The following is an 8,963-nucleotide window of genomic DNA, read 5'->3' on the forward strand; positions in this document are numbered from 1 at the left end:
GAGGCGGCAAATGCACTTCAGAGCAGCATTATATACGTGCCCTGCTGCATATCTCATGAGCTTGGGAGCTGATGCTGCGATAGCCTAATTGTACATTTGTGAAAGGGATTGTTTATTTTCTTATGAGGCAACATTTTAATTAAGGCAGACGACGTGACTGAACCTATACTAAACAAATATGTTCAACGGTCATCTGTTAAGATGCTGCAATCATAAAAGCCATGGGGAAAGTCTGCTTGTGTTCTAAGATGAGGAATTAATTAATGGGACTTCATGAGTGACAGGGTACAAAATACATTATTTCAAAGAGATACGTGTCAAACTTAATAAGATATGTTTTTCATTTTTTGACCAAAGGTAGCATCAAACCAAATATTGATCTACAATGCTAAAAACATGCCTTCTTTCAATAAAGGTAGCTATATGGCTATATTTGAAAGGCAGGTGGCTCTAGACAGATAATACTCATATTTGACGTAAAATAATAATATAATATGCATATACCGTCTATACACTCAGTGGCCAGTTTATTAGGTACACCCATCTAGTACAGTGTTGGACACCCCTTTGCCTCCAGAACAGCCGGAATTCTTTGGGGCATGGATTCGACAAGGTTCAAACTTTGATCAATTGGTATCAAGGGACCTAACGTGTGCCAAGAAAACATTCCTCACTCCATAACACCACCGCCACCAGCCTGTACCGTTGACACCAGGCAGGATGGGGCCATAGACTTATGCTGCTTATGCCAAATCCTGACTTTGCCGTCAGCATAACGCAACAGGAACCGGGATTCGTCAAACCAGGCAATGTTTTTCCATTCCTCAATTGTAAAGTGTTGGTGATCGAGTGCTCACTGGACCTGCTTCTTCTTGTGTTTAGCTGATAGGAGTGGAACCTGGTGTTGTTTTCTGCTGCTATAGCCCATCTGTGACAAGGACAGACGAGTTGTGTGTGTCGAGATGCCGTTCTCCACACCACTGTTGTACTGCGTTGTTATTTGCCTGTTTGTGGCCCTCCTGTTAGCTTGCACGATTTTTGCCATTTTCCTTCGAAGTCTCATCAACTATCTGTTTTTCGCCCACAGGACTGCTGCTGACTGGATGTTTTTTTGTTTTGTTGCACCGTTCTCGGTAAACCCTAGACACTGCCGTGTGTGAAAAGCCCAGGAGGCCGGCCGTTTCTGAGATGTTGGAAGCGGCACACCTGGCACCGGCGATCATACCACGCTCAAAGTCTCTTAGGTCACTCGTTTTGCCCATTCTAACATTCAATTGACAGTAACTGACTACCTCACTGCTCGTCTGCCTGCTTTATATAGCAAGCCACAGCCACGTGACAATGAGACCCATGTCGTCCAAAAAGTTATACTTTTGACCTATCTGTCCGTAGAACGTCCTTCCAAGAGTCTTGATGATCATCCAGGTGGTTCCAGGATGTCAACTTTTTGGGAAGAGATGGGTCCCATTATGTCTGGTGAAAACCAAACACATTCCACAGTAAGAACCTCATACCAACGGTCAAGCATGGTGGTGGCAGTGTGATGGTTTTCGGGATGCTTTGCTGACTCAAGACCTGGACGACTTGCCTTAATAGAAGGAACCATGAATTCTGCTCTGCATCCCATGAATTCTGCTCTACAGGAGAAAGTCAGGCCATCCGTCTGTGCGCTGAAGCTGAAGCACAGCTGGATCATGCAGCAAGACAATGATCCAAAACACACAATCAAGTCTACATGAAACATGGTTAAAAATAAATAAATGATACGTTTTGGAAAGGCCAAGTCAAAGTCCAGACCTGATCCCAATTGAGATGTTGTGACATGACTTGAAACGAGCAGTTCATGTTTGAAACCCACAAATGTTCTGCATGCAAGAGTGGGCCAAACTTCCTCCACAGTGATGTGAGAGACTGATCAACAACTACAGGAAGAATTTGTTTGCAGTCATTGCAGCTAAAGGTGGCATAACCAGCTATTGAGTGTCAGGGGGCAATTACTTGTTCACACATAGGATTATTTTGTTTGTTGTTATTTATAAACTCAGCTTCCCTTTATCTCATTTTAGGTTTTGGTTGAAGATCTGATAACATACAGCATCAAAAATATGCAAAAATAGAGAAAATCAGGAAGGGGGCAAATACTTTTTCACGGCATCGTATATATTTTCCCCCTTTTCTGATTATACCCTCATGTCTGAACATTCATATCTGCCATTTCTTCACAATACTTGTAGATTATGTGCAGAGACAGTCGTTTTGAAAGGCTGGCCTTTAGTATGTGAATAGCCCATATTCAGTACTCTTGTACCATTGTACCACACAGACGTCATTACTCATTACAGATGAAGCCAAAGACAATAAACAGTACTGCATTACAGCCCAACTGTCCCAGTGGCCAAGACAGAGGGCTACATTTAACTGCTGTTTACAGCAGTTGATACTGTAGCTTGTGATAGCTTCTCTTTTTTCACGTGTTTGGGACACAAGGGCACTGGGAATCTCACAGAGACAGCTGGGAATGATCATCAACAGATTCGCCTTCCCCCTTTCAGCTATAAACATTGTGCACAACGGAACGAGATGGAGACTCAATCGCACATATCATTCACTATCCAACCACGAAATTGAGGAATAACTCAACGCACGCATTTATGCATATTGAATAGCTACACGCACAGCTTATTGTTTGAGCTATCACAGTGAGGAGCTGGGGAATGTTAGTAACGCTGACAGCGGAGACTCTTTCTCTCCCTGGTGTTCTGTCAGCAAGCAGTCCTCGCCGACTGCTGCAGGGTTCAGCTCAGGACTCCGCTGCGCTGCTCTCCACGGCGTTTCAAGCGAATCAAAGTCCTGGGTGTAACGGGGCACTGGGACAGATGGAGAATTCTGGAGAAGAAACTGAAAGCAGTGGCCGTGCATGAAGGGATTGAGCGTGAGCATGGAAGGGTCCGGGAAATCAACGTAGCGAAGACACCGGGGGAAGTGAATTCGTGGTTCTCGACGATATTTTACATAGCCCAAACCTGTCTGAGGGTATTAGACACCAATAAGAGTTATTCTAACCAACCCACTATCCCCATGACTCCATGGCCGAAGAAATATATATTTGGATAGTCTCCCGATGACAAACTGGCGAGACAGAAAGGGCTAACTCATGGGCAGCCAAAGTGTTCAGACAGACATGTTGCCCTGCTCACTGACCGCCCCGTCAAAACCTGCCACCCCCATCCAGCCGTGCATTGACTGACCCTCAAAGTTGACCGTCATTCAGCACAATCAGTGCATGACCTTCCGACTCAGCGCTCCACAAATGCACATTCTCACTGGCCCCGTGGCCCCTTACGTTCCCCTCTCTTTATTAGCAACCCCTATTCCAGGTCAGTACCTTTGGCTTCTTGTAAAGGGGCCCCCCTCTGCTGCCCCGGGCAGCCAAGCAGCACATAGAGTCTGAACTCATTAGCCACAGAGGCACGGCTGTGGAAGAGGTAAGGGCTCTCAAGTAGCCTGGGTTTATTTGTCCTGCAGACTATGTGTACACATACATGTGCCACAATTGCACTTTGGTAGTTTGTGGTAGTCATATTGAATTGCGGTGGACATAATTACATGTACAACACGTAACCTTGGGTTGTACTTTAACCTAGACTACACCACTCTTTGTAGTTCTGTGTACTTTTCTTGATAGATGTATGAAACAATTAGTTTTGTCCCTTTGATCGTGTCTGAAACTGGTTTCAAATGATAGTTCCACACTGTTTATTTGGAATGAGTAATTGAGACAAATATGTTGGGTTTGACGTTTCAGGCATCTTGCGTATGTGGGCTACATGGAGCTTAGAAGGGATATCACACACACGTTGAAGGATTCATATGTCATATGAGCTCAAATGCACAGGAGTGTTGAAATTCCTTTATGTACAGTAGTGTTTGAGGGGGTGAAACAGCACAGGTCCAATGCTCCTTCACTTTGACAAAAGGTACAATCCATCATGCAAATGGTAAGACTCAATAGTGCTGGGTTTTAGTTAGTAGTCCATGAAGAATATCACTTCCCATTTCTTCTTCACCTTCAGTGTGAGTTTTAAAGAAATAGGAACGTACAGTATATCCTTCGCACTGGACAAAAGGCAAATTCATATGTTTTGTCCTCGGGATACGATTATGATTAGCCATGGTTACAAGGCTGATTTAAATTCAACAGTCATTTAGCTCTACACCAGTTATCTTCTAAATAAATGGGACAATTATAGAGTCTTGAACCCAATGCACCGCAGGACGTACACAATGATGGATTGCCTCTGTGTTAAAAGCATGTATAGGCTCTACATGACCGGTAGAATATATCCAGCTGAATTCATTACCTTGCCTTAAACGAGAATCACTCAAGGGCCCAAGAACAAGGCTGCAACAGATTAACATATAAATGGAACTACAGGCAAGATCTTTTCCTATCTGTTCATTTTGACTTTCTGTGAGGCCAGTGGGGTTTAAAAGGAGAGATAGGTGTCTTGCGAAATGGATGTCCCACACAAGAGGAGACGTGCGTGGCAATGTTTTCTTTGGTTTTGCATCCCACACGTGATGCATCCTCTTTGTCAAGGTTTCTTTGATGTAAGTTCTCTGCTACGTTTAAACTATAGATATATTGTTTTTACAAAATATGTAGGCCAAAACACTCCTCTCCAAATTTACTTGGACAGCAGAGCTAAAATGTTTACATTTGTCTATATACTCCAGCATTTTGAATTTGAGGTCAAATGTTTCCTATGATTCATGAATGAATTGTCAACAATGATGAGTGAGAAAGTTACAGAGGCACAAAGATCATCCCCCCCCCCCCCGCCCAAAATGCTAACTTCTCACCATTACCAATAACAGGGGAGGTAATCATTCTTTGGGAGGTATGATCTTTGTGCCTCTGTAACATTCTCAATCATCATCATTCGCTACTCATTCATGATTATTTCTAATCATGGGAGCATTCACATTCATGTAAAATGTAGACTTCTTATTTACAATAAAAGTGACTCCAAATTGACACAATACCGTTCACCGTTCAGTTCCTATTGAGCAAAACATGAAACACAACCAAAACAAACTGCTAATGCATCAAACAAGTTTGTAGAGTCACAAGTTTGATGTAGTCATTGCGTGCTACGAATATGAGACCAAATACTACACGTTTGCCTACTTTAATACACTATAAGAGAATGTCCAAATACTTGTGACATTCTCAAATGGAGGGGGGGATTAGATACATGAAGTGATTTCATTTGTAAATGGTACAACAGATACAGTATGTATGAAAATATCCTAAAATAAAAGGTAACATTCTGTACTGTTGCCAGATGTGAGATATTTGAACTCAATTCCAAAATGCTGGAGTATAGAGACACATTTTTACGTTTTAGCTTCACTGGGGAAATGAATACAGAGAGGAGTGTATGTTTGATATGTTGACTGGATATTGAAAATTGCATAAGTGGCACTAGCCGCATAACAACACTTCAGTGGAGAATAATCATTAATTGAAAGCCACACTAATTATGGAGTGTTGCCTCAACAACAGCTTCTGAGCATCACTAACAGGTTTTAGCCAACCTGAGATCATTCCTAATTGGTTCTCTTCTGAGAGTTTTCTCCTATGTTTATTCCACCCCTCAAACATGCAGTAAATTAAACCAAATCAACACATGTAGCACTGTAATTGCATGTTGAAAAGTATGAAATGTATGCACACACTCTGGATAAGAGCGTCTGCTAAATTACTAATAATGTAATGCTATGCTAGCTTTGCTATTGCGAGTGGTGCAGCTATAGCATGTGTAGTTTGTATGTATGTGTGTGGGTTGGCTGTGTTTACAGCACTTGACAGAAAGGAAATACAGGTAACTGCCAAAATAATGGAAACACTTGAGTAAATGAGGGATGCAAAGTATATTGAAAGCAGGTGCTTCCACACAGGTGTGGTTCCTGAGTTAATTAAGCAAATTGTCAAGGCTGTGGGTAACTGTTGAAAAGGAGTCAGGCGCAGGAGAGCTGAGATGCGTGGACAAGGTATTTAATAAAGTAAACACCAGAACAAACACAATACAATGGTGCAGGAAAAATACCGGAACCACGAATAAACAGGTGTAACAACAAAACCCGGCAACAATAATACCAGCCGTCAGAATCATAGCCTGACAGTAAAACAAACACGCACACAAACATGGGGGAACCCGGAGGGTAAATAAATGAACATGTCATGAGGGGAATAAAAACCAGGTGTGTAGAAAACAAAGACAAAACCAATTAAAATGAAAAGTGGATCGGTGATAGCTAGAAGGCCGGTGACATCAACGGAGGTCATGACACAAATAACATCCCATCATGCATAGGGTCATGTATAAATATGGTGGGCAGGCCATTATTTTGTCAACCAATACTATGCCTCCATAGGATGACAATGCCCACGTCCACAGGGCACGAATGGTCACCGAATGGTTTGATGAGCATGAAAACGATGTAACCCATATGCCATGGCCGTCGCAGTCACCAGATTGCAACCCAATTGAACACTTATGTGAGATTCCGGAGCGGCGCCTGAGACAGCGTTTTCCACCCTCATCAGCAAAACACCAAATTATGGTATTTCTTGTGGAGTGGAGTTGGAACGGGGAGTTCTAGACACTTGTAGAATCTATGCCAAGGTGCATTGAAGCTGATCTGACTCGTGGCAGCCCAACACCCTATTAAGATACTTTATATATAATTGCCCCATTATGGGGCTCCCGAGTGATGCAGCGGTCTGTGCTAGAGGTGTCACTACAGACCCTGGTTCGATTCCAGGCTGTCACACAAGCGGCCGTGATTGGGAGTCCCATAGGGCGGCGCACAATTGGCCCAGCGTCGTCCGGGTTAGGGTTTGGCCGGGGTAGGCCAGTCTTTGTAAATAAAAATGTGTTCTTAACTCGACTTACCTAGTTAAACAAAGGTTAATTAAATATGTTGGTGTTTCCCTTATTTTGGCAGTTACTTATATGTACAATAAATTAATATATCTATTTTGTAATCTAATAGTATTTGTGAGTTATTTTCAGTGAGCGTTGGTCTGATAATGTTATTTGTTTGTCATAACCGGGGACTGTGATAAACAGAAACCTTTCATTATGAACAACTACCTGCAATATGTGATGTACTCTAACTGTATAACAGACAAATACAAAAGTGGGCTTTTATGAAAGCATGTTTTAACAGCACACTTTATCACCTTGAAACAGTGATCAGAACAGGAAGAGAGAGAAACCTGTATGCAGGCCAGCTCTGAATGGCTGAGTCATAGGTAGGAGCTACTGCAAGGCCCTCAGAGGACAGACCACCCCCTCACATATCCATTAGGGTGCTATGCACTACATGCGCATCAACGCCCCTGGAACAAATTACTGCTCAGGCACACAAAAAACGACAGAACAGTGAAAGAAAGGGCATTTTTAATGAGACATGGGTCAATTCTCAGTCGTATAACTGCTTGTCTGCGTTGTTCTTCTTTGGCTCATCATTTCGATTTTGGCCTCCAACGACGTCTTTTATTTTTCAAGATGTTGCTCCTTAAATGTCAGCCTGTGGACCTTTTGGTCTTCTTTTAGGGAAATATACATATTTAGACAACTTGTTCCAAACACAATCCTACAATGTGATTTTCTGGATTTTTTTCCTAATTTTGTCTGTCATAGTTGAAGTGTACCTATGATGAAAATTACAGGCCTCTCTCATCTTTTTAAGTGGGAGAACTTGCACAATTGGTGGCTGACTAAATACTTTTTTGCTCCACTGTATTGATTTAAAGTTGGTAGGCCACTATGGTCTTTCTTCATGAAACTGAGAATTAAGTATAATTTAGTATCATTTTTACAACCAATTAAAAACATGTAGAGATTGATGCACTCAGGGTGTTAAGTAGACAAAAGAGAGGTGTAATCTATTCTAAATTGTGTTCACTAACTTTCATTTTTTTCTGTTGTGGGAAATTATGTTATGTAACTTTGGTCCTGAACTTCACCCAACATCCTCTTCGTGAATAAACCTGTACAAATGAACAAGTTGTTTATACTGTATACCTCAATCTGCTTTTCAAGCTGTCAAGGACATTTGTAGAATGAAGTCAGCTCCAGTAAAATGTATTCAATATTTCTAAACAGAAGTACTGAGAAGCTTGCTGTAATCATATCTACATTTTACATGTACTTGACATAAACAACAGGCTCTATTAAACACACGTTAACAAATCTAACTACATCCCTATGTTTGTTATGACACACTTCACTGACACTATTTATTTCTTTAACTAGTTAAGAACAAATTCTTATTTACAATGACAGCCTACCCCGGCCACACCCAGATGAAGCTGGGCCAATTGTGCACCACCCTTTGGGAATCCCAATCACGGACAGATGTGATGCAGCCTGGATTCAAACCAGTTACTGCAATTACGCCTCTTGCACTGAGATGTCTTAGACCACTCGGGATTCCAGTACAAGAAGTGGAAACAGTGGGAGGAAATAAGATGACATCTAACAATGCACCAAACATCCCACAGCCTTGGTGTACACAATGAAATTCAACTCAGCGTGTCATGGTCGTGTTCAGCTCAGAAATGGCTGCCTTGGAAGACTTTTCAGACTGGCACATCTTTGTACCTATAGATACACGACCGAATGGTGAATATTCTAAGAACTTTTGTCATCTGTTTGTATCGACATCCGGTTATATAAGCTTGGCAGAGTTCTTTAAAGTTGCATAATGAGGTGAAGATGATGAAGTTGTACTTTTAACATGAAGAAAATACTTAGCGTACAAGTGCACACTTTTCCAATAATGACGTGGGAAACCAAGGTGAAACTTCTTGGTCTTTAAACACCTGAGTCATTGACAGTGGTGTAAAGTACTTAAGTGAAAATACTTTAAAGTACTGCAAAAGTATT

This window comes from Oncorhynchus kisutch, linkage group LG15 (assembly GCF_002021735.2).
Source record: "Oncorhynchus kisutch isolate 150728-3 linkage group LG15, Okis_V2, whole genome shotgun sequence".
In the NCBI taxonomy this organism is placed as follows: Eukaryota; Metazoa; Chordata; class Actinopteri; order Salmoniformes; family Salmonidae; genus Oncorhynchus; species Oncorhynchus kisutch.